Source organism: Paroedura picta, chromosome 1, assembly GCF_049243985.1.
Source record: "Paroedura picta isolate Pp20150507F chromosome 1, Ppicta_v3.0, whole genome shotgun sequence".
Lineage (NCBI taxonomy): Eukaryota > Metazoa > Chordata > Lepidosauria > Squamata > Gekkonidae > Paroedura > Paroedura picta.
Genome location: NC_135369.1, coordinates 81,832,623 through 81,857,531, shown reverse-complemented (window position 1 = coordinate 81,857,531; position 24,909 = coordinate 81,832,623). Strand labels below are relative to the sequence as shown.

The 24,909-nt window shown below is 41.0% G+C and overlaps 1 protein-coding gene across 1 annotated transcript in view; it reads left to right on the top strand.

The window, feature by feature from the left end:
* Positions 1–2,451: 2,451 nt before the first annotated feature.
* The window catches only part of CHRM3 (cholinergic receptor muscarinic 3), a 141,910-nt gene continuing 119,452 nt past the window's right edge, over positions 2,452–24,909 (top strand). Inside the window, exons 1-2 of the mRNA XM_077345261.1 lie at positions 2,452–2,590; positions 23,410–23,663. The gene's annotated coding sequence lies outside the window, so the exon portion shown is untranslated. The remainder of the gene's footprint in view (positions 2,591–23,409; positions 23,664–24,909) is intronic.

Here is a 24,909-nt window from a genome sequence, read left to right as displayed (position 1 = left end):
AAATTCTATCATTTTCAGCTGGCAATATTATATTCAAAGTTTCTACATCATTTATCATACATTCTTCAGCTGTATATCGTGTGTTGTATTTGAATAAGTTTATACATTTTTGCAATAATGTGTTTGCCATTTGAACATAATTCCATCTCAAATCGTTTTAGAATCTTCAAAACCCATACTTCTTCTTATCTAACTAGTAATAGTGCATAGAAATAAAATGAATCTTAATTTTTCCTTTAATTTCATTTTAAACTTCCCTTGTGATTCTGGCTAACCTTAGTTTAGCTAACCATAGAGTTTGTGACAATCCCTAGAGCTACCCTATGTCACTTAACATTGTCTTTTTACAGGAAGTTACATACTTGACATGTGATGCTATGTTTTTGTTTTTGTTGTTTTTGTTGTTCATGCAGTGATGGGCAACAGCCTTGAGAGGTTAAGGGAACAGGACACCTAGGTTTACTATCCAACCAACATTTAGCTGCCCCTTGTCTTAATACTTCATTCTTCTCTCCACATGACAGTCTCTCTGCAGAGAAAGCCTGGTCAGTTGTTGCAGTGACCGCTGGCACCACGCTCAGTTTCACAATGTCTGCAGATTGCATGGCACGTCCAGTTACTTGGGAGCTGGCACTGGGCTGGCAAACACTGGGCTAGCCTGTGTGGTATGGGTAGTGGTCTTCAACCCTATTAAGAATGGTTATAATTAATAATAAAGTTACCTCTTTTCCCAATTAGCTGTGCAGGGCTTTTTCCTGTAATACTTAAAGTTGCTTATAATTATACAACCTGAGCTTGAGGACAAAACTAAAACTAAAACTAGCTTCAAAGCCCATTGTAAAAATGGGCTTTGAAAAGGGGTGGCAGGTCAGAGGGCTGTGCGGGAGGGGGGGAAGTGCCCCAGGGGCTGCAGGATCTGGGGGGCACCTCACTGTGGGGGGGAGTCATGCTTCCCCCCCTCCCTGTCTGCCAGCAGCCAGAGGTCTCCTCCCTCCTTCTTATTGCCTCCCCTCCCCTGGGCCTGGCCATTCCTGCCAGGGCTCACCATCCAGGAGACAGCGAACTGGAAGGTATTGGGCAAGAGAGCATAAGGCCCTGTGGCAGGGCCAAGCATAGTGAGTGATGATGCCCAAGATCCACAGGCATTATGTTGTGTACGTGGAGAGGGCTCGAGGGAGAGGCGGGCTGGCGGATGTGCCTCCTTCTCTTTGGGCTCTCACTGTTTGGGGCTTGCACGGGCTCCTCTGCTTGTGCGTGCCTCTGTGGCGGCGGGGCAAGAGCTTGGTGGAGGGGAGCGGCAGGGGCCGGGGGTGTGCTCGATGGGGAAGCAGGGAGTGAGGCACAGGAGGCAAGGGCCAGGCAGGGGTTACCGGTATGCGGCAGTGGCCACCCCTCCCACTCTTTACCTCAGCGGCGCTTGGGCTGCTCAAATAAAAAAAGGCCTGAATAAGTGTTCTATATGTTTCCATAGTAAGAATGATCCTTTACACATTTCAAAATACTACTGTATTAGTTAAATTGTTAAAACAAGATTAGACTGTCAAAGTCTCTACCTTTTTAAATCTACTGTTCTCTACCTTTTAAATCTAGGTTGTACTATAATTATCTCCCTCTTTTAATAACAGTAATAGCATTTATAAGTTATTTCCTGTTTTCAGGGTTCGACTGTAACTAGGCTCAGAGCAATTCTTTCTACTTTTGTTCTGCAATATATGTATTTTGAGTCTTGTAGAGCTATCTGCCGACTCTTGCCAGATTAGACTTGAAGTAAGCTGATTTTTATCAAGCCACTGGGTAATTCTGACCATTTCATCTGACAATTTTAGTACTGTACTGTGGCAGCTGACTTGTGTAAGTAAAGGATTACTGTAGCATCAGTATACTGAAAAAAAGTCTTTGTGAACATCCTTTCAACATGTATTCATTAAAGGTAAGAAGGGGAAATCTATCACATTTCTGTTTTAAAGAGAAAAAAAACTAATGAGATTAAGTACCAAGGGGTTTGGTGTGGGTAATTTTATGTTGCTAAATTACACTGAAACAAAGATGGTGTGGTTTTTTTAAGTGCATGCTATGAAATCCAGTTTCTAATACTGTAACGTTGCTTTGGTTGTATCATTCCCATAGTTCATTGAGAAGGCTAGGCTGTTCTGCCACAGTTTCAGTGGTTAAACCAGGTTCACAGCTATCCAGATATTAAATGCATTGATAAATGTGTATGCCAAATGCTTTTGATTCTGCTTCAGGATGACAACATTTTTTCTTTTAATATCATTGCTGAAACAGGGCACTGTGTTTTCCTTAGGATAGTTAGTGCTGGATTATGAGTAGATAATCTCTGTACAAGTCAATAAGCCTTAGAGGGATTTCAGTAGATTGTTGATAACAAGAAATCTTGTCTTTCTTTTTTCATCTTGAGTTTCTCATTCACTTTCCTTACTGGTCAGTAAATGACTTCACATTCTCACAAAGCAACATTCTGCTTTGTCTTGATGTGGTGATTCTGTTTGTCTGGCATGGTCACATGAAGGATATATCATCATGATGGCTTTTCAGCATCTTCTGGCTGCATTTTTCTGAGCAAGAGAGGGTACGTCTGGGTATTCTTTAATATACATGTGCATAAAGTATGTGTTTGGGAAAATAGTTTTATACTGAAATGCCCATTGTCATTTTAAAAAAGAAATTGTAAGAATTCTGTTGGTTGCAATTAATTTTTTTCTAGGAACTTTACTTTTTAGACTTTTTGACAATATTATTAAAAGATGTAGCTGGCACAGGTTGCAGCTAGTTGCTGTTGGTAGCTGGAGGCAATGCATCAAGGTACATGGAAAATGCAGCTGCTTTCAGTTCTTGGTTTCCCATTTTGCTGTGGTGGAAGAAATATTTACATAGTATTTTATAATATATAGAATGTACAATTCTTGTTCATAAGATGGTTCCACACAGCAAAAGAAGCAATGTATAAGGCCATCTTTATGTAATACATTCCTCAAAATATTATAATGATATGAAATCCAGAAGCAAGTAAGAAAAAGGCCAAATACACCAAACCCTCACAATTCTTTGGGAGAGGGTTTTTCCCCCTCTTCAAACCATCATTTCCCAGTTACTACTATAATTCCAGTTACAGTTGTTGTAGAGTTGACTCTATGCTTATATGCTTTGTGTTTTGGAGTGGGAGTGTAATAGTTTATGAGTATCCTGTATTAACACGGAAAAGGGGTTTTAATCTTTATATTTTATACACTGTTTCTGTAGCTTGTAATGAGACATATAAACATCTACAGTATGATTGCTGAGCTGTATGAGTTTCATGGAAAGCTAGAGACACGAATGTGCTTCTTGAGTTCATGGTCCAAAACTGAATTAAAACATGCAAATCACTACTTTTATTTCTAAAAATGACTTTTTGGGGTGCGCGACTCCTGTTTGCAACACAGGAACAAATCAGCTGTATAGGTATTACTTTGTAAGTGTCATCTTGGCATGGGATCTCATAAAATAATACAGTCCAATAAAGCAAATGTAGTTTAATTAAGACAGCATATTTGTGGAACTGCATGTTATTAAAATATCATTTTCATCCTGTGAAATTATTGTGTTTTTTGGAACATTCTCCCATAAACAACCCCAGACTGATTGTGACTGATCAGAACAGACCATATGGTTCTTAGCTGTCATAATTCAAAAAGCTGTTCCAGGGAATCCCTTCTAGTTACAGACTATGGTTGCCGCTAACTAGCTGGCTTCTCTAGTAAAGTCATTGCCTGGCTTTTAGTCCTGAATGGTGACACATATATAGTGTGATGATGTGGGGTTATGATATAAGACATCTGTTTTGGATTCAGTTTCTTAGAATTTTTGTTCTGATTCTTTAATATTGGTATGTCATGTGTTTATGGTCACACTGGTTCTACTTTCAATAAGAACCATGTTTTGACCTGTAGGGTCCTCTCCCATGGGGATGAAATTTTCAGGGTTTGACTGTAACTAGGAAATGTGCAAAATTATGCTGCATCCTTACTCCCATGCTCTATATTGTACATCCCCCCCCCCTTTGGAGGGTAGAAGGGCAACAGCAACAGCTCAGCAAGCAACCCAGGTTGCCTGTTGAAAAGATATAATGAGACTAAATTCTGACTTTCAAGTGGCTTGGCAGGAGGGTTGCCAACTCCAAGCTGGGAAATCATTGGATATTTGGGGTGGAGCCTCAGAATGACAGGATTTGGGAAGGGAAGTATAACACAGTATAACACAGGCCACCCTCCAATGCTGCCCTTTTGTCCACGGGAACTGAACTCTGTTGCCTAAAGCACAGCTGTAATTCCTGGAGATGTCCAGGCAACTCTGTATGGCAGCTATTTCTGTCTTACAGAGAATACTCTTTCTCTGAAAAGCCAGGGATATGACAGGTTGCTTTGTGGGGAAAATTAAGATAAACCAAAACACTTCCTTGGTTATGTTCAGCTATACTACCTTACTGACACCAGTTTGAAGCCAGGTGTTTCTATCATCAGACTAACATCTTTAAAAATTCAACAGTGCGGTAAGGTCATATGCTAGAACTATCACACAAGCCAGAAAATGGAGCTCAGAAATCTCATTGAGGTTGGGTTGCCACTTTTAAGTATTGAACTGTCTGGGTGCTCTCATTAGAGTTGCTTTTCATAGCTCTAAAGCAGTGGTCCCCAACCTTTTTATCACCAAGGACCGGTCAACGCTTGACAATTTTACTGAGGCCCGGAGGGGGGGTAGTCTTTTTGCCGAGGGATGTCACCGCCACCTGAGTCCCTGCTCCACTTGCTTCCCCGCCGTCCATGGGGGGACTTTGCCAGCAGCAGCTGCGCAGTGCCATGACAAGGGGGAGCCCCAGCCATGGCATCCAACGGAGAGCACCAAAGGTAAGCCAGCGGCAGAGTGGCAGGGCAGCCCCCAAGGCAGCAGCCAGGAAGGAGGACGAGGAGGAGTTGCAGACCGGTACCAACTGATCTACGGACCAGCACTGGTCTCCGGACCGGGGGTTGGGGACCACTGCTCTAAAGTATTAAGCTAGTCCGTAAAGATATGCTTATAGGTAGCGCTGGTATGTTCTTTCTCCCTTTATTTCTTGTTCTTACCAAGGTATCATAATTGTGTTTGGTGTGGAGGGTAGTAAGGATTTTTCTTGTTGATGTAACTTGGCTAATAGTTTAATACAAGGTGCCTAACTACAACCTCTGGATTATCAGTATTATGCAGAACATTATGCAATATTATTTACATTGATTGATTTAGGGGCATGAGTAAGCATAATGGAAAAAGCAGCCAGACTGACTTTTTGAAATAGGTGTTCAAGGGAGTTCTTATTGATCAAGTCAGCTGTACTGTACATCCAAACTCTTGTTATGTGATTTGTTCATAACTTTTCTTTTTAAATTCTACAATATGGAAAGTTATTAGAACAATATAAGACATTATTTATCATATGGTACTGTGCAAGGGACTGTCTGCTTTTAATGATATTCTAAATATCTGTACAATGACTAATATATTTGACAGTTACGCACAATTTCCTTTGAGCTGATGGAACAGTGTCTATTCTAGAGTTCTGTCTTGGTGCATCAGTCCCCAGAAATATAAAAAAAAATCATCATCAGCCCATCAGTTTGCAGAAATATAAAACTATAAAAAGGAAACTTATTTTTGGTTGGTTGAAGCATTGTTGAGATACAGATTTCTTCCACTGATGGATTGGCTCAGAGCTGAAGTAGAGGGTGGCTTGTCCGGAGTATTAGGGATGGTGTCAACTTTATGGCATGCATGTTCTCTAATCAGTGGTCCCCAACCTTTATATCACCGGGGACCACTCAATGCTTGACAATTTTACTGAGGCCTGGTGGGGGGGTAGTTTACTCCTCTACTCTCAACCACTGCCCTAACGCTCTCTGACTCTGGTCGCTATGGTAATGTTTAAACATCCCTTCAAAATAAGATACAGACACGCCACAACAATGAACATAAAGGAACATTTTATTTTCATGGAAATTTTAACTCATGACAATGACAAATCAATGGGAACCCTGAGCTTGTTTCTCTGCAACGAGATAGTCCCATCTGGGAGTATTGGGAGACAATGACACCCAAAGTGTGTTGTAAAAGGCAGGGGGGGATGAAGTAAAGAGCCGGGGGGGGAGAAGGCGTCCTTCGCAGCCCACCTCCAATTAGTCGATGGACCACATGTGGTCCGCAGCCCACAGGTTGGGGATTACTACTCTAGATTTTTAAAAATATGTTTAACAGCTGTGTTCAGCTGTGAGTTAAACTTCCAATCTATTTAGCTATTTATCAGTCATCTCAAATGGCTGTACAACAGGTGAAATGCTTTTCTTTCCTTGAGGGCTATCATAGTGGTTAGGGCACTGGGTACATGGTTAGATCTTAGAGACTCAGGTTTAAATCCATACCCTGAAATAGAGGTTTGCTGGGTGACTTCAAGCCAGTCACTCTCTGTCAACCTAATCGACCTTACAAGGTAGTTGTTGTAAGGATGAAATGTTGGAGGGAAGAATGATGATGTGAGCTGTTTGGGGTACACATTATGGGGGAATTCTGAATAAATATTCTGTATCTGTGCAGCAGGAAAATGATTCTACACATTCTTATGAATGGTCAGGTAAGTTAATGGATGGAAACTAGGGTTCCTATTAGGCCATACTAATAACTTTCATATGTAAAATAGTGTCAATGACATGGGCTTGAACACTAAATGGCAAGACCTTTTTTTTTTTTTAACTGTACAGGGTTTATAATCACCAGCTGAGTAACTGATCTGCTCACTGTTTATGTTATTGGTTGCTTGGCATGCCAATGGCACTGTGCTGTACTGTTTGAATATGGGTAAAATAATCCAACAAACAAGTTTGGATTTTTAAAAATAATTGTATTGAATTGATCAGTGAAAAACAGCTTCCTACTGAAGATTGGCTACTGGGCCAGGGATTCAAGCATCTCCTCATATCACTGTATAGTCCCATGAGACTGCTAGAGATTTAAATTCTTATTATGTTTGAATATTGACTATTAACAGGCAATATTAACAGACAATATCTTTCTCTATTAATACAGTGATTTTTACTTTATGCTTTTAATATTTTTCAGTATGAACACATATAAAATCTTATATTTTCAAGTCTTTTTAAACTGAACTTGTATAACATGACAAACTGAGCTATGCACCAAGGAGCACAAAATCAAACATTGTCCGAAACCCACTCAGTGAATTTAGCTCAATACATTCTATGAAATTCAGACTTTCATTTGTAATATGCTGATGTTGACTGACTGTCGATTTCTAAATTACAAGATTTATACCCTGCCTTTCCCATTGTTACTGTGAGTGTCTCACTCGGGAAATGTATGCAACATATTTTGTACCCATTATTAATTTTGAAGACTGTTTGTAAAATAAACATTGTATATAGACTATATTATCACTATATCAAAGAGTAAACTGGCTAACTTTTGTGTAGATGATGAAAGTCACAAAATTGGGCGACCCATAGATAGGATGTATTTCTGTAAGGGGTTGAAGAATGCTGACAGTTTGGCTTCTTTCCCCTGTTTATGTGTTTCTTCCTTGAATTTTCTGCATACTTGGGTTATTTCCTGAGTGTACAGAATGATATGACTTTGTAAATTAGCCAAAAGGGAAGGGGGGAGGGAGAATGCTAAAAATGGCCTGTTGGGGACTGATTATGCTGTAGACTTGACAGGATGCTGAGAGCATCTGAATGTCACTTAAGGGAAAAGATGGGGAAGGCCAATCAGCCTGCTGAAGCCATTGATGTTCTCAGGTTTTTCAACGTCTATAAAATATAATGTTTCTTTTTTTATTCATAATAGGCTTAGGAGTTTCAAAGTATTGCATTACTAGTAAGAAAAAACACAACAATTAATATATGGTTCATTGTTTTGAAAACCTGGGTAAGAAAGCATCCTCAAATTTAAAATAATGAACAATGCATCTAAATATGTACCAGAAGCCAATCTATGAGCAGTTTACATTAACATATACTCTTTATAAATTTGAAAAATCAGTGTGTTGTAGATGCTGATTCAGCTATGGTAGAAAATATACAGCTTACTGCCATAACTTGAGGTTAAGGGAGGCTTACCTTTTCTTTGCAGTTAGTACAAGGAGTGGGAACAATCTCTTTAAGGTCTTTTTGATCAAGGAGCATACTGACCATGACTGCTTCTGTTGTAGTCTCATTTCCACAGTGCACGCTGATGCATTTACAGCAACAATGAAGGGGCTACATGGGGGCATTCTCCATGATATACTCCCATGTCCACTGTTCCCACCAATACCATTAACATACTGTTAATCAGCTTTACAAAAATGGCACTAGGTATATCACAACAACCTCATGCTATTGAGGTGGGGGGGGGGAAGCTAGCAGCGGGAAATGACATTTGCATGGAGATATTAGGAGAAAATCTTGTTGTCTTTAGGCAAGGAGATGTGCAACTCTAAGCATCTACCCACTGTATGCATTGGTTGTCATTTATGTTGTTATTTTTAATTGTGCATGATGCTGTGCTTGTGCTGTGTTGTATTATTATGTTCCTTTTTAAAATAGGCATGTGTACAATTTCTCCACCTAATAACAAAACAGATATAATAATCAGGAAAATGTTAGGGGTCATGAAGAGTTAAAGACATTGTTTGGAAAGACCATGAAATGAATAATTATTTTTTTTACATTTATCTCACATAAAATATGTTTAAAAACATATGGCATCATAATGGAGTTAATTTTAGGGTTTGAGTACCTTAGATATTGTTCAGGTTGAGGAGTGGTTAGGTTTAAGAGGATCATTAGGATTAGGGAAGAGTTAGATACATGGTTATGAATGGCCATGGGATGTATACGTATTTTATTTACATTATTTTAGATATACAAATATGTGCAGGTTCCCAAAGTGGAAGGTTCTTAACTTGCCTTGTGTCCTACTTGGCCAAAAAAATGGTCCAAAGAGCCTCTATTGTATGTCAATAGAAGAGCTCTAATGAGCTATTAAAATTTGTTTTCATAATTAACTATCAAAATATTTTTGAGGACATAAAAGCATTTCTTTGATCTGAAAGTTATGTCAAAATAATCCCCAATTTCCCTCAACCCAGAGAAGATATGGATAGCATTTCACAACATTCTGAAAACATTTAATTAACTTCTTTGCAAGAGAATGTATGATATGAAAACTCAATTATTTGATTTGATTATTTGTTTTCCTTGGCCATAATCTCTCTGTTGTTTAAGATGGAAGAAGAGGTAGAATTACATGCCTTTCTATGATTAACTGTTATTTCCAAAATTATAAAATGACTCTTGTCTTGTTCAAGACTGTTTTTTAATCTATTTGTCTCACTACTTACAAATAAAATAGACTGACTCAAGCTAATATTTATAAGTACAACTTTATCAACAAAAATGTTTAGAAAGATCAGAAGTGGTATTTGTACATAGAAAAATGAAGCAAAGCGGTCATAGAATCTTTGGGTTTTTAAAGTAACATCTGGAGGTTTCCTTTTGTTCATTACAGTAGATTTTGAAAGCTACAGAGGCCTTGCTTTGGCCTGCTGCCACATAGCAAGAATTATCTGTATTGTTTTCAGTTTAGGCGGTGTTTTCAAGGTAAAGGTAAAGGTAAAGGTATCCCCTGTGCAAGCACCGAGTCATGTCTGACCCTTGGGGTGACGCCCTCCAGCATTTTCATGGCAGACTCAATACGGGGTGGTTTGCCATTGCCTTCCCCAGTCATGACCGTTTACCCCCCAGCAAGCTGGGTACTCATTTTACCGACCTCGGAAGGATGGAAGGCTGAGTCAACCTTGAGCCAGCTGCTGGGATTGAACTCCCAGCCTCATGGGCAAAGCTTTCAGAGGGCTGCCTTACCACTCTGTGCCACAAGAGGCTCACTAATGCAGCCAGCTGGATGTTCTCTTAGACAACTGTCCGCCTCATCTACCTCTCAGGGTGTCTGTTCTGGGGAGAGGAAGGGAAAGGTATTTGTAAGCTGCTTTGGGACTCCTTTCAGTAGTGAAAAGTGGGGTATAAAAAATAGCTCTTCTTCTCAATAGAAAAGAAAGCTTACTGTCTGCTCACTTGAGGAGCCAGCTAGGTTGTTTTCACCCTATCTCTCTCTCAACCCAGACTATGTGTGTACATTAGAACAATGAGACCTACAGGCTGATTCAAGCTGTTTGCTCAAGGAATGGATCAAGATGGAAATAGCCAGACATTGTCATTTATACAGTAAATTGTCTGGTATGCATGTACTATCAGGCTACGTTAGGTCTATTGTACAACAGTACCATACAACAGTTGATAAAATTATGTCAAGGCTGACAACATAATTTATGATCTTGGCTTTCTTTCATAGAACCATCTTTAGCTGTAATCATTCTTGATCCAGAGATCTGTACACAAGCTGTTCTTGGTCAGGTATCATCTATTTGTCCAGATGGCTCCCATAAGTAGGCTTGGGGCTGGGCCCAGCATGACTCCTGGATTCTTAACTATTGGCTGTAGTCTAGAGTACTTTTAATGTCATTCAAACCATTGTAGGGTTGCCAAGTTCAGCCTGGCAACCAGCAGGAGACTTGGCAACGTGTGTGTGGGGATGCCATCAGAGGCAGTTCTGTCACTTCTAGGGGGGGGGGGGACAAGAAGTGATGTCATTCTTCTCTAGGAATTGGCAGAAAATATATAGTAAAACTTTCCAGTTTCTGGTGATTACTAGAAAGGACATGAGGCTGGGAAATTTCTCTTGTTGCATGGTCAGACCACCCTTATCCTCCCCAAAAGATCAGTTGCCCCTAGGGACTGAGTAAATGATAAGTTGTAGCATCCCTTCTCCACACACATAGGGCCCCTATCACTCTCTGCAACCTCTCTCAGGTTCAGGGGTAGGTCAGGCCACTACACCTTGCTACCCTTCTCTCTTTTAAAATCTCTAGGGAGTATGACCATTTCAACTTCTCAGGTCCTTTCTCTCACTCACAGAGACATCAGCAGATAACAACAGTTTTTTATAACAAGCCCACACTAACACTTCACTGGGTTATTGAGGTTGAGGGTTCATACACTGTTCCATTCACATGCTGCCATATCTTCATATCCTAAAATAGGTATCAACTAATACCTTCATTGGTGTGTGTGTGTGCTTTTTTCTTTTCCTGAGACACATAACTCGTTCAACAAACTAGGAGTTTTATTTGTTGTTTGAACATATTTCAGTAAGGTTTTTGAAAAGGCTCGCTATGATGTTCTGATGGGTAAACTGGATGATTCTAGACTGGATTTTCAGATGGATAGGCAGATAGGGAACTGCCTAGAAAACCGCACTCAAAGAGTGGTAGTCAATGGTATTTTATCACAGTGAAGGGAGGTGTGCAGCAGAGTGCCACCGGGCTCAATACTGGGTTGGGTAATTTTCAACATTTTTTATCAGTAATCTGAAAAAGATGGTGGGGAAACTCCTCATTAAATCTGCAGATGACACTAAATTGGGAGGAGTAGCAAACACCCCCCAGAAGATATAAAGTTAAACAATATGAACATGCTAGAAAAGTGGAAAAATGAAGTAGCTCTGGTTCTTCATTCTCTTGCAAGAAGGAACTGGTATTTCAGACAGCCACTGATCCCATGCAAGGTGGCATAGGGAAGACCACTCAGTTCATGGGATCCTCCAGAGCTCAGAATTAATTTTTGAACTGAGCAGATATTTGATAAAAATCTTTGGCTGGGAAGTGCCTTGCTGAATAAGCTAGGAGGTAATCAGGCTCAGCTGCACTTCTGGCAGGTGTTGAGGTCCTATAGCTGTGCTGTGGCCAGGATCTTGTGAATAATTAGTATCCTCATTGTCTGGCTCTGAGGCAGTGCTGTGTGCTACCAGTTTGGCTCTTGCTTTCTTTGGGCTCCTTTGGTCTGGGCTTCTGTCACCATCATTCCTGTGGATAGGGAACAAGTTCCAGGGGACACCGGACCTCAATTCTGCCAGAACTGTGGAGGCATGGTGGCTCTCTCAGGCTCGTGGTGAGGTTTCATTGTAGGTTCTGACAGGGTGGCCTCTGGCAAATTGTCCACTTGTGCCTCTGTCAGGCACTCCATTGTCTCAATGGTCTTCCTCAACTGGTGACCTTGGTTCCTCAGTCTCTTCCACTGAGGACTGAGTCCAGGTTAGAGGATCTCAGAGTGGTTATTGTTTGCATTGTTTTCATTTGTCATTATGCGGCTAGAAGGTTTACAGATAAGCATATGGGACTACAATGTATGCAATCAAGTTTTCAACTCTTCCCCTCAAAATACATAGGGTTAACTTAGATTCTTATTATAAAAAGATGGAGAAAATTTTTTTCATGTGTCTTGTTGATTTTTGACCAAGAGTTAATAGCTACAGATTTATCATTGTTATTAATACTAAACTCTTCCATACTGTTAGTATACTACAAACCCCAGATTTCTACTCCAAATAAACATTGGGTATGGATGGAATATTTTGTGTCATTGCTTTGTGAAGCATACAACCTGTTGCATTTGACAGTTATTTGCAAATCCTTCAGTGTGCTGAGCATTCACTAACCACATTATTATTGAGGTAAAAGTGTTCAGCCCAGTTTAAACAATTTACTGAGAAAAGTAGGGCCATGTGATACATAGTGGAATTCCTTCCCTCCTTAGTTTCCTTCTCCACCACTCCACTTTCTGTTCCTGGCCACTACCTTGCAAAGTTGCTATTTCTAAGATCCTCTTAGCTCCAGGCCACCATTGCTGCTCCCGAGTCTGCCTATGCTCCCAGCCATGCCTCCCAACCACCCTTCATTGTCACCACTGCTGCAGGCAAGGCCAGGGACCCCTGCCAGTCTCACTAATGAAACCTGTCCCCCATCATTAACCTTGCAGCATGCCCCAACAGACCCATCAACAAAGCAGGAGGAAGAGGTAAGTGCATCGTCTGCACATGTGCAGAAAATGTGTGTGTGGGGGGGGGGGGCTTAACTCCCATTATATATTTTAACATATTCAGATTTTCCTGCAAACCTGGGGAGTCATCCTAGTTTGTAGAAGTATTTTCTTTGTTAGTACAGATTTAATGTCCACATTTGATTATTAAATATAAGATAAAATGTTGACTGTGCAATTCTGGGCCCACTTTCCATGATATATATTTGAGATGTCCTACCTGGCCTTTGTATCTGATGATCAGAGTTTTCTACAATATATTATTTACCAATGGGATTTGTTGCATGTAGCATAAATCTTATCCCTGCTTAAATTAAAACATTTTATATCAATGAAAAGTTGGTTGTTAACGTTTCTGCCAGTATTCCATGTTTTTTTGTATATAGTGCTTAATTGTTGAAGATATTGTTTTATTTGATGGTTCCTTTTCTGTGTTGATATAATATAAGCAACTATTTTATTCTATATTCAGAATAGACAGTTTTTAAACAAAAATGTATCACCAACAGTACAAGAAAAATGAAGCAGAAATGAATCAAGTGTTCTTAAGGTATAATGTTATACTAGCTGAAACGGATTCACTTTAAATGAAAAATAAATTTAAGTTTGTACAATGGAGCATGTTGTATAATCTAGTCCATTTTGTTTTAGCAGAATCAACACGGCAATATATGGTATCTTTAATTTTAAAAATCCAGAAACTCAACTCATACCAATTAAGGACTTTACAGTGCACAATTTCTGACCTTTTTTGGTATCAGGAATGTTAGAAGTTTTCCATTAATTTTGAAGGGCTTTGTGCTTCTAGCTTTCTACTTGTAATAGGCTTTGAACCAGAAAGCAGAATATTGAAAGGTATTTGCTTCTAATGAACTTAAGTTGATCTACAGTATCATAACAACATGCATTATTGACTGAACTGCAGAGGGAAACATATATTGCAAGGCTTAAAAAGGCCATTACTTTATTGGGAAATTAAATCACACGATATCTATGCAATGCAACCTGGATAGAGATTATTCTAGTTAATCCAGCTATTCCTTTTCTTTCCTGATCCAGACTGTACAAGGGTTTAGCCAAACCAGGTGAACCCCCCCTTGTTAAGCCCAGCTTTAAGTTTGTTTGTTTGCTAACTTCATTTATACTGCACTTCTCTCCTCAGTGAGGAACCAGTATTCTCATCTTCTCCATTTTATCCTCACAACAATCCTGTGAGGTAGGTAGGACTGAGAGTATATGACTGGCTTAAGGTCAGCTAGCACATTTCCATGGAAATGTGGGGATTTGAACATCTGTCTCCTACATACTGATTTGACCCACTAACCCAGGGATACCAAACCAGGCGTTCATGGTCCCCTTGGGGTCTGTGGTAGCTCCAGAGGGGGTCTATGGCCTTTCTCCTCCTGTCTTAATGACTACAATTAAGAGAGACAGCTGCTTCCATTGCTCCCCCTCCAAGCATAAGTGATTTGCCTCATGGTTTCTCTGCCTGGGAGGGTAGAGCCTGCATGCCTGCCCCTAGCTTAAATCTTCTTCTGTCTCTCCCTACCTCAGTCCTCCTTAAGCCTGCCTATTAACATGGGTCATTGTAGTAAACTGGATAGCAAACATTCAGTCATGATGTCACCTTTGGTGACATGTCACTTCTGGGGGGCATGGAAGGGAGGCATAGACAGCTGACATCACTTCTTGGGCTCCTTGAAGCTTGAAAAATTATTTCAGAGGCTCCTCCACAGTCAAAAGGCTGAAAAGGGCTGCTCTAACTACTATACATTTCATGTGTTGCTCCTTCCTTCTCTTGGAGAGAGAGGGGACATGAGGTATGGTTCTCTCTGTGCTGCCCTTATTTGTTATCCTTTTCTTGCAGTACTATAGCTGACAGCAGCCTTGTAGCTGTACTTTGATCATGACCCTACTAAATCCTGTTTCATAACCAGAAGACCATCCACTGTCTTGGTATCAGTGTAGCAAGAAATAATCTTGGTTACTTGAAGTTCATAGCTTAATTTGAGCCTAGGTTTCTTAAAGAGCCTCTTGTGGTGCAGAGTGGTAAGACAGCGAAAATGCTGTCTGAAGCTGTCTGTCCATGAGGTTGGGAGTTCAATCCCAGCAGCTGGCTCAAGGTTGACTCAGCCTTCCATCCTTCCGAAGTCGGTAAAATGAGTACCCAGCTTGCTGGGGGGTAAACGGTAATGACTGGGGAAGGCACTGGCAAACCACCCCGTATTGAGTCTGCCATGAAAACGCTAGAGGGCGTCACCCCAAGGGTCAGACATGACCCGGTGCTTGCACAGGGGATACCTTTACCTTTACTTAGGTTTCTTAAGTCTTAAACTCTGTCCTCCTGGCTACATTTGATTTCATTGTAGTTGTCTTAAGCTACAATGATTTACAAATGATAATTTTTAAATTTATTTTATTTATATTCATATTTATTAATTGTCACTCCTGGACCACGCCAGCTCATAGTGATTTGCAATAAATATTTAAATCTCTCATAAAATACACATCAATACAGTATAAACAGTAAAACACTACTGGTGGTTAAAAAAAACAAAAAAACAAATTATAAGGCTATGTCCTGCCTATGGGACATATACTGGGAAGGACCCAATCTTCCTAGCCTGGCTTCAACCGAATGCCCAGCGGATAGCTCCATCAGAGCCCTTAGTTCTTCCAGGAGCCCATTCCACCAGGTTGGGCCAGGACTGAAAAGGCCCTGGCCCTGGTTGAGGCCAGGCATACATCCCGGTGGCTGGGGACAACCAACTGATTCAAACCCATAGAGCAAAGAGCCCTGCGGGGGGGGGGGGCACAAGGAAACATTCAGTCCCTCAGATAGGTGGGGCCCAGGTCACAGATGGCCTTAAAAGTTAGAACCAGAACCTTGAACCTGATCCAAAAGCTAACCGGCAACCAATGCATCTGCCTCAGGACAGGCTGGATGTGGTCCCGCCAAGATGACCTTGTGAGGACCCTAGCAGCCACATTTTGAACCAATTGCAATTTCTGGATCAGAAATAAGGGTAGCCCTGCATAAAATGAATTACAGAAGTCTAATCTGGAAGTGGCTATTGCATGGATCACTGTGGCCAAGTGTTCTTGGGGCAGGTAGGGCACTCGTAGCCTTGCCTTGGTTTAGATGGTAAAATGCCAATTGGGCTACATTGGTTATCTGAGTCTCCATAGATAGGGAGGTATCAAAGATCACTCCCAAATTCCTGGCTGAAGGTACAGCTGTAAGTTGCACCCTATCCAGAAAGTGAAGACATGCTTCCTGCTCCTGCTCCCTTCTACTCAGCCACAGGACCTCTGCCTTGGAGGGGTTGAATTTCAAGGGACTATGCCCGATCCATTCAGAAACCTCTTCCAAATAATTGGCAAATGTTTCCGGGGGGGGGAGAGAGGGAGTCCAACCAGCCATCCATAAGGAGATACAGCTGGGTGTCATCCACGTACTGGTGACATCCCAGCCCAAAGCCCTGGACTAGCTGTGCCAGAGGGCGCATACTGATGTTGAAAAGTGTGACGGAGAGTATTGCCCCCTGCAGAACTCCACAAGGGAGAGCATTGGGATGTGACAACTCTTCCCCCACTGTCACCCTATGTGTTTGATTTTGGAGAAAGTAGACTAGCCACTGTAAGGCTGTTCCCCTACTCCCCATCCTGGCAAGGCAGTGAGCTAACAACTGATGGTTGACCACATCAAATGCAGCCAACAGGTCCAAAAGTATGAAGATAGCCAAACTGCCAAGATCCAGCTGGTGCCGGATATCGTCCATCAAGGCAACTAGCACAGTCTCCACTCCGTGGCGAGGTCAGAAGCCCAACTGGTATGGGTCTAGGACCAAAGTTTCCTTCAAGAATGCCAGGAGGTGGTCTGCAGTGGCCCTCTGAATGACCTTGCCCAGAAACTCCAAATGCGAGACTTGGCGGTAGCTGGTGTGGTCCCATGGATCCAGTGATGGTTTTTTCAGAAGAGTGTGAACCACCACCTCCTTCTGCCCTTTATGGAACCCTCCAGTTAATAAGACAATACTAAACTGGGAGGGGTAGCAAACACAACCAAAGACAGAAACAGAATATAGGATGATCTTGATAGGCTCAAGAAGTGGGCTAAACTGAATAAAGGTTCAATAATGACAAATATAAAGTTCTGCAATTAGGTAAGAAAACCAAACACACCAATATAGGATGGGGGAGACTTGTCTTGGCGGTAGCATGTGCGAAAAGGATCTAGGAGTCTTAGTAGACCATACATTGAACATGAGTGAGCAGTGTGACTCAGTGGCTAAAAAGGCAAATGGGATTTTGGGCTATATGAAACGGAGTATCGTGGCCAGATCATGGGAGGTGATGGTACCACTGTACTCTGCTCTGGTTTGGCCTCACTTGGGGTGCTGTGTTTAGTTTTGGGCACTTCAGTTAAAGAGGGATGTAGACAAACTGGAGTGTGTCCAGAGGAGGGCAACAAAGATGGTGAGAAGTTTGGAGACTTGGGGGAGGTTGGGGGAGCTTGGTCTGTTTAGCCTGGGGAAGAGATGACTGAGAGGGGATCTGATAACCATCTTCAAATATTTAAAAGGCTGCGATATAGAGGACAGAGCAGAGTTGTTCTCTCTTGCCCCAGAGGGACAGACCAGAACGAATGGCATGAAATTAATTCAAAAGAAATTCCATCTAAACATCCGGAAGAAGTTCCTGGCAGTTAGAGCGGTTTCTCAGTGGAACAGATTCCTTGGGAGGTGGGGGGTTCTCCATCTTTGGAAATTTTTAAACAGAGGCTGGATAGCCATCTGATGGAGAGGCTGATTCTGTGAAGGCTCAAGGGGGTGGCAGGTTAGAGTGGATGAGTAAGGTTGTGTGTGTCCTGCATAGTGCAGGGGCTTGGACTAGATGACCCATGAGGTCCCTTCCAACTCTATGATTCTATGCTTCTATAGATACAGATCATTAGGTCTGGAACCTAATACTAAACATTTCAGGTACTTTTAAGCATTTTGGATTTTGTTTTGTTGTTGTTGTTTTGTTTTTGCTGTCATGTGACATCTAATTATGGTAACACTATAGAGTTTTGAAGACAAAAGACATTCAGAGGTGGTTTGCCATTGTTTCCTTCTATAATCCTTGACTTCCTTGGTGGTCTCCCATGCAAATGCTGACCTTGCTCCTGAGATAGCCTGGGCTATCCAGGTCAGGGCTTTAAGTTACAGGCCTTAGCAGATGCTAATTTTGTCAGCACATTCCTGATAAACATAATTGTGTTGTGTCCTTGGCCCATTCCACACATGTTGGATAATGCACTTTGAATGTACTCTCCACACCATAAAATCCAGCTGCAAAAGCACCTTGAAATTGTATTATCCAATGTTTGTGGGAATGAGCCTTTGATTAAAAACAAGCAAACATCTTATTCATGTCAAGAGAAAAATTAACCAGAAATAAAGAAAAGAAACTGATACCAAGTCATGTGTGTGAATCAAAAAGGGCATAAGCAATGCCTATAACTAGTTAGTAAGCCACCGCTTTTATATTTGTGGAACATTTTTCTGAGCCCTACTAAAGCTTAGATGTGAAGAAAGTCTTGTCTGAAGAGCTATTGAACTATTGAGTGAGCATTCTAGCTGCCATACAAGTTCTGCCAGCTGGCCTGTCAGACCGGCTGAATAGACTGAATCTTAGTAGTTTTACATCCAAGTAGTTACTGCTACTGAATCGAAAAAAGAGGTGTCTCTGGCTGGGTCAGTACAAATCCATTTCCAGGTCTAATGCTCCATCCATAAAATAACAATAGTGATATAAATACCTAATATGGATGGGTATGGATCAGTATGTACTGACCACTCCCAAATAATCCTGAATTTTTGGGGAAATTCAATACTAATAACATATATTTCAAAGCAGTATTCTTGCTGTTTTAAACTGCTTTAACTTGTCATTGTTTATTTAAATCAATCTTTAATTTTTCTACTGTTATTGTATATTTTATATTTTTGTGCACCACCCTGAGCCAGTTGCTGGGAGGGCAGTCTAAAAATGCATCCAGTAAACATAAACACATTGTGGAAATAAATGTAAAACATTAAAAAGTTTTGTGTATATTGGAATGTTCTGTAAATGTTGTGAAATTTATATTTCTATATATAGCATAAGCAAAAATATACTAAAAACCTTATGAATAACTAGACACAAGCTAGTTTTCATTGGTATGGATACAAAGAATTGTGGCCAATGAGATCAGATTTCTTGGCAAATGCAAGCTGCCTAATCTCCAATGGCTTGATGTCACAGTTATCTAAAAATAAGACTTCATAAAATTATGTGAAAACTATTTATACCCTAATTTATAAAATGGGTGTATATCAATATATGCAAGGGAAGAAGAGAAAAGATCTATATGAGAGGGAAGAGAGATATTGCATTTTTTAACCTTTCTTTTTATTTTATTTATTATATTTATATACCACCCTCCCCGGGTGCTCAGGGCGGTTTACATAATAAGAACAATACATGGAACAGTCTATAAAACATTTGAATAACTGTGCAATAATAACTGATAATTGTAAACATATAACAGTATAGTAGTATAACCAATAAACAATACAACAGTGCAACAATACAGTATATAGATGGTGTTCTGAGGGGGGGGGATAGCAGGGGCCCTTTGGTCACTGTTGGTTATGTCTGGTCTCAACCAAATGCCTGGCGAAATAGTTCCAACTTGCAGGCCCTGCGGAACTGTTTAAGCTCCATCAGGGCCCTGATCTCCTCTGGGAGCTCGTTCCACCAGGTGGGGGCCAGAACAGAGAATGCTCTGGCCCTGGTCGAGACCAGACCGACTTCTTTAGGGCCAGGGATCCTTAGCTGGTTGGTAGCGGTGGAGCACAGGGCTCTTTTGGGGGCATAACCAGGGAAGCGATCTCTCTGGTATACTGGGCCGTGACCACGTATGCCTTGAAGGTAATTACCAGAACCTTTAGTCTGATCTGGAATTCAACTAGCAACCATTGCAGTTGATGGAGAATGGGCCAGATGTGGGACATCAACGGTGTTGCAGTGAGGATCCTGGCCACTGTATTTTGAATCATCTGTAGTTTCCGGGTCAAGACTAAGGGCAGGCCTGCATAGAGCGAGTTGCAGAAGTCCAGCCTAGAGGTGACCGTCGCATGGATCACTGTGGCTAGGTGTTCCGGGGCCAGGTAGGGCACTAGTAGCTTGGCTTGGTGGAGGTGGTAGAATGCCAGCTGTGCTACCTTTGTGATCTGGGCTTCCATTATGAGGGAAGTGTCCAAAATCACGCCTAGGTTCCTGGCGGAGTGTGCCGTAGAGAGCTTCATTGGTAGATACCACAGTTCTGCAAAATAAATGAGCCCAAAACTGAAAGCTCAATATTTCTGATAACTGAAGATGTACTATATAATTCTACCCTGGAAATATGTGTGCATGAATACGGGTATATATTTATGCATTTGAGTTTCCTTGCTTATTGTTGCAAAATGTTTTTTTTTATTATGTTCAAACTCTTCCTCCAGAATTGCTGATGACAGTAAAACACTTCCTTTGTTTTACTAAAGTAATACCTGAGTTTTACAGATATTATTGTTCTCCCAAATCTGTTAAGGAACAGTGAAATAAAGTGTGTGTGGGGCATGGGGTAAATATTTTTATATGGCAATCTATTTTTTCATATATTGAATTAGATCTTTTTGGGGGTTCAATGTCTAATCTGATAAGATTCCTCATTTTTAAAAGTACTAGAGAAACTAAAGTATAGTGATTCAGTTCTGAAGTGAGATTTTCAGTCATTGCCCTTACTGGGTCAGGAGTACACATGGATGCTCAGAGTTGTACAAACAAACTTTGCATGGATCTAATTATGACTACATCATGCAGTAGTTATTCCTCTATGGAAAGTGTGAAACTGCTTTTAGCTGTGCATGAATCTTGATAGCATAGGAAATAGAATAAGAGTTGCTTCTTATATGCTGCTTTTATCTACCCAAAGGAGTCTCAAAGCAGCTTACAATTGCCTTCCCTTTTCTCTCCTCACAACAGACACCCTGTGAGGTAGGTGCGGCTGAGAGAGCCCTGATATTACTGCTCAGTCAGAACAGATTTATCAGTGCTGTGATGAGCCCAATTTCACCCAGCTGGCTGCATGTGGAGGAATGGGGAATCAAACCCACTCACCAGATTAGAAGCTGCTTCTCTTAACCACTACACCAAGCTGGCTCTTGGGCAAATAGGCTATGACCAATTATGCATGGCAGTGCCAGGCTAATGCCAGTTCCTAGCAGCAGGGTAGCATGCCCCACCACTTCCTATGAACGCATAGGGGTCAGAATCCCCCGGCGCACATGGTCTGCCCCAATGTTGTGCATGCGCATATACATCTCTAGGGCAGGAAGAGTCCACCACGTCTTGTAGCAGCAGCTTGGAGGGGGGAATGGGAAGCATGGGGGTCCCATGGCACAATGGTGGGATAGCAGCCTGCCCCTGCAGGGACACCGTAGGCCTCAAAGGCCTGGCTCTTTCCTTGTGCATGGGGCTGCCCTGGAAGGGCCTCTGATGGCTGTGGAAAAAAGACATTCCCTTACCACAGGCCATTAGAGGCCCTGATTCGGGCCAGAGCCAAGAGACAGCTGGGATGGCAGTAACATCATGCATAAGTGGAGATTAGCTTCACTGTTCTGTCAGCGACAACCTGGCTTTCCCTCCCCGTGCATAATTAGTCTATCATAGCTTTATCTGGAAGATATGTATGGTTGTATGGTTCTATGTATGGTTCTCTGTTATAATGTAAACCGCCCTGAGCCTCCGGGGAGAACGGTATCGAAGTATGATAAATAAATAAATAAATAAATAAATAAATAAATATTTCTATTTTTCTGAAATCATGACTTTGGGAAGTCAAAGGCAGGCCCAAAGTCAGTCATTAGATCAGGTCTAAGACAGCCGTCTTAGCACCCTATCTGTCCTCTGAACACCTAGCCACAGTGATCCATGCGACGGTCACCTCCAGATTAGATTTCTGTAACTCCCTCTACACTGGCCTGCCTCTGGGCTTGATCTGGAAACTGCTACTAGTCCAAAACACAGCTGCTAGGACCCTCACAGCTACACCATGGAGGACCCATACCCAGCCATTGGTTACCGGTTATATTCTGGATCAGGTTCAAGGTTTTGGTTTTGACCTTTAAGGCCATTCGTGGTCTGGGCCCAGCCTTTCGCTCTATATATCCCGCACAGCTTTACGCTTGGCGGGGGCCAATTTGTTGGTTATCCCCGGCCCCAAGGAAGCCCGCCTGGCCTCTACCAGGGCCAGGGCCTTTTCGGTCCTGGCCCCAACCTGGTGGAATGAGCTCCCGGAAGAGCTGAGGGCCCTGCGGGAATTACCAGCATTCCGCAGGGCCTGTAAAACAGAGCTCTTCTGCCAGGCCTATGGTGAGGCTGGGCGGTGAGAAGGATTAGGCCCCCCCCCTCATGAAATCTGGCAGTAGTGAATGAGTGCTAGCTCCCTCCACCTCCCTGTAGTTGAGGCGGTGGAGACTCGATGATTAGTATTGCCATCTATTGCTGTTATTGTTGTTATTGTTGATTAATTGGTTGTTATTTACTGTAATTGTATGTGATTGTTATGGATTTTAAGGGAGGGGTTTTTATGTGAGCCGCCTCGAGCCTTCGGAGGGAGGCGGGATATAAATAAAATAATAATAATAATAGTAGTAGTAGTAGTAATAATAATAATAATAAGGGCCCCAAATTGACTTTGGTAGCAGGACTGAGAACTAGCAGTGTTTGAGAATTTGAGCCATTCATCAGTAAAGTTAGAGCAGAGGCAAAGTTAGACCAACAATCTGTCTCCATATAAGGCAGTTTCATGTGTTCATGGTTGTTTGGTTATAGTATGGTAGTAAAGGCATATTTTATCTAGAACATGAAAAAAAGAGTTATATTAGTATTAATTGGAATGTTATGATAGGTATTCACCTTTTGACTAATGAGATGGGACTGAAATGATTTAGATGTTAGAATATTCAAAATACAGAAATACTCCCAATATCTCTACCTGAAAACAACCACTTAAATTACTGTAATCAAATAATCAGGACCCAGCACTTTAAATAAGAAGTTGTTAATTTAAAACTGCTTAAAATGACATAATATGTAGTTGGCAAGGCTTGAAAATGGTTTTCAAAGATTAGCAAATGTGTGCATTACTGCAGTTCAGTGAGCCAGTTCAGAAGATATCTTAACCACACTGAACTTTTGCTTCCCTGAGTATCCAAGTAACTTTATAGTTAAAGCTGCTTAGACTTTTTTAAATTGTTTTTTTCTTTTTATCTGTTATTCTCATTCCTACAAAAAAAATCCTTTGTTTTTGCTTGCTTTCCCCTAGATCCTCCTCATGATCCATGTCTTGGAAGAAAATGCCTGGGATCAGTGCCAGTGGCTCTGATCTCCTATCTTTTGCACTACGTTGAATTCCTGTAACATTGTGCCATGGACTGTGATGGATCTGTATGGCATACTGTGTGTCATGGAATGCCCATGACTTGGAGCAATTGCCACACTTCTCTCTCTGACAAAGGGAAGTGGAGGGTACAACAGGCTTGAGCAACAGAATCCAGCATCAAGGACTTATCCTGAAAGGTAGGACCACTGATAACAATGTAAATTAGTGGGGTTTTTTTTTAAGCAACCATTTTATCTATAGCCTTTTTCAGTATTAGGTAATGAAAAAATATCATTTCTTTCTTTTATTCCAAGATCCATCTATCCAAATGTACTTAGTATTGCATCACACAGAGATCAATTACTTTGAGTAATTTCTGGTGCCATACCAAGAAAATAATGATTCTTTTAAATTATGGCTTTAAAGGGTAACAGAGAAATGTGTATGTGCATCTTTTGAGAATTTTGAAATTGCCGAAATAATTGCATTTCACACTAACATTTGGCAAAACAGCAACAGAAATTGATTTTCAGTAAACAAAACAAATTTTAATTTTCTGCCTTGGATTAATTTGTTTAGTCCCTTAGTAGGATCAAAGATGTTTCTTTAATATTGTATCAAGGGGGATGTGTTCTCATATGCTGAAATGAACAAACTTTTGAAAGAGCAATATACAATTGACAGTTACTGTGCTAAAATACAAAGTTTTGAAATACATGTATGTTGCACATATCATACATAGAATTCTTCAGGTAAACCAGGAATCCATCCATCATGTTGTTGCTTCACAATAAGAAATATAAAATAGGCAAAAATATGAGCTACGCTGGATCATCTGTAATCAAAATAAATCCTGCAAGCTTTCAAACATCACAATATTGAGATCAATCATATGTGTTCAGAGTAAAATAAGATGCATTTATGCTTGCATGTGTTCATGTTTGGTAGCTTGCCATTTGGTGTATCTTAAGAGTTAATGGAGCTGTCTAGAAAAGTGGATTGCAGTTATTTTGATTGGCCTGAGGATGGAACCTCTTAAGTGCTAAGATCTGAAACCTGTAAGCAAGGATAGACATAGTAATAAGTTCATGTATGACACAATTGATAGACAAGACTGAGAACTCCTTAGCTTGACTGAAAGTCATCTTGGTATTTACAAGCTTTCTTGATGAACATCTGGGAAAATCTCATATATTTTCTGAAATAATATCTTGGCTTATAGTGTTGGTGCATAGTGCTACACATTGGGTATTCAGCAGCTCTGACCACAAATGTGGTGACCACATTTCCATAAAAGATTTGTTAATGACCCAAACACATATCATATACAAAAGGGGGGGAAAGGTAATGTAACTGACAGCCATCAAGGACAGTTTCATCAAAAGTAAATGGTTAATATTAAGGAACTATCATTACATTCCTACTACAAACCATCTGGTTTAT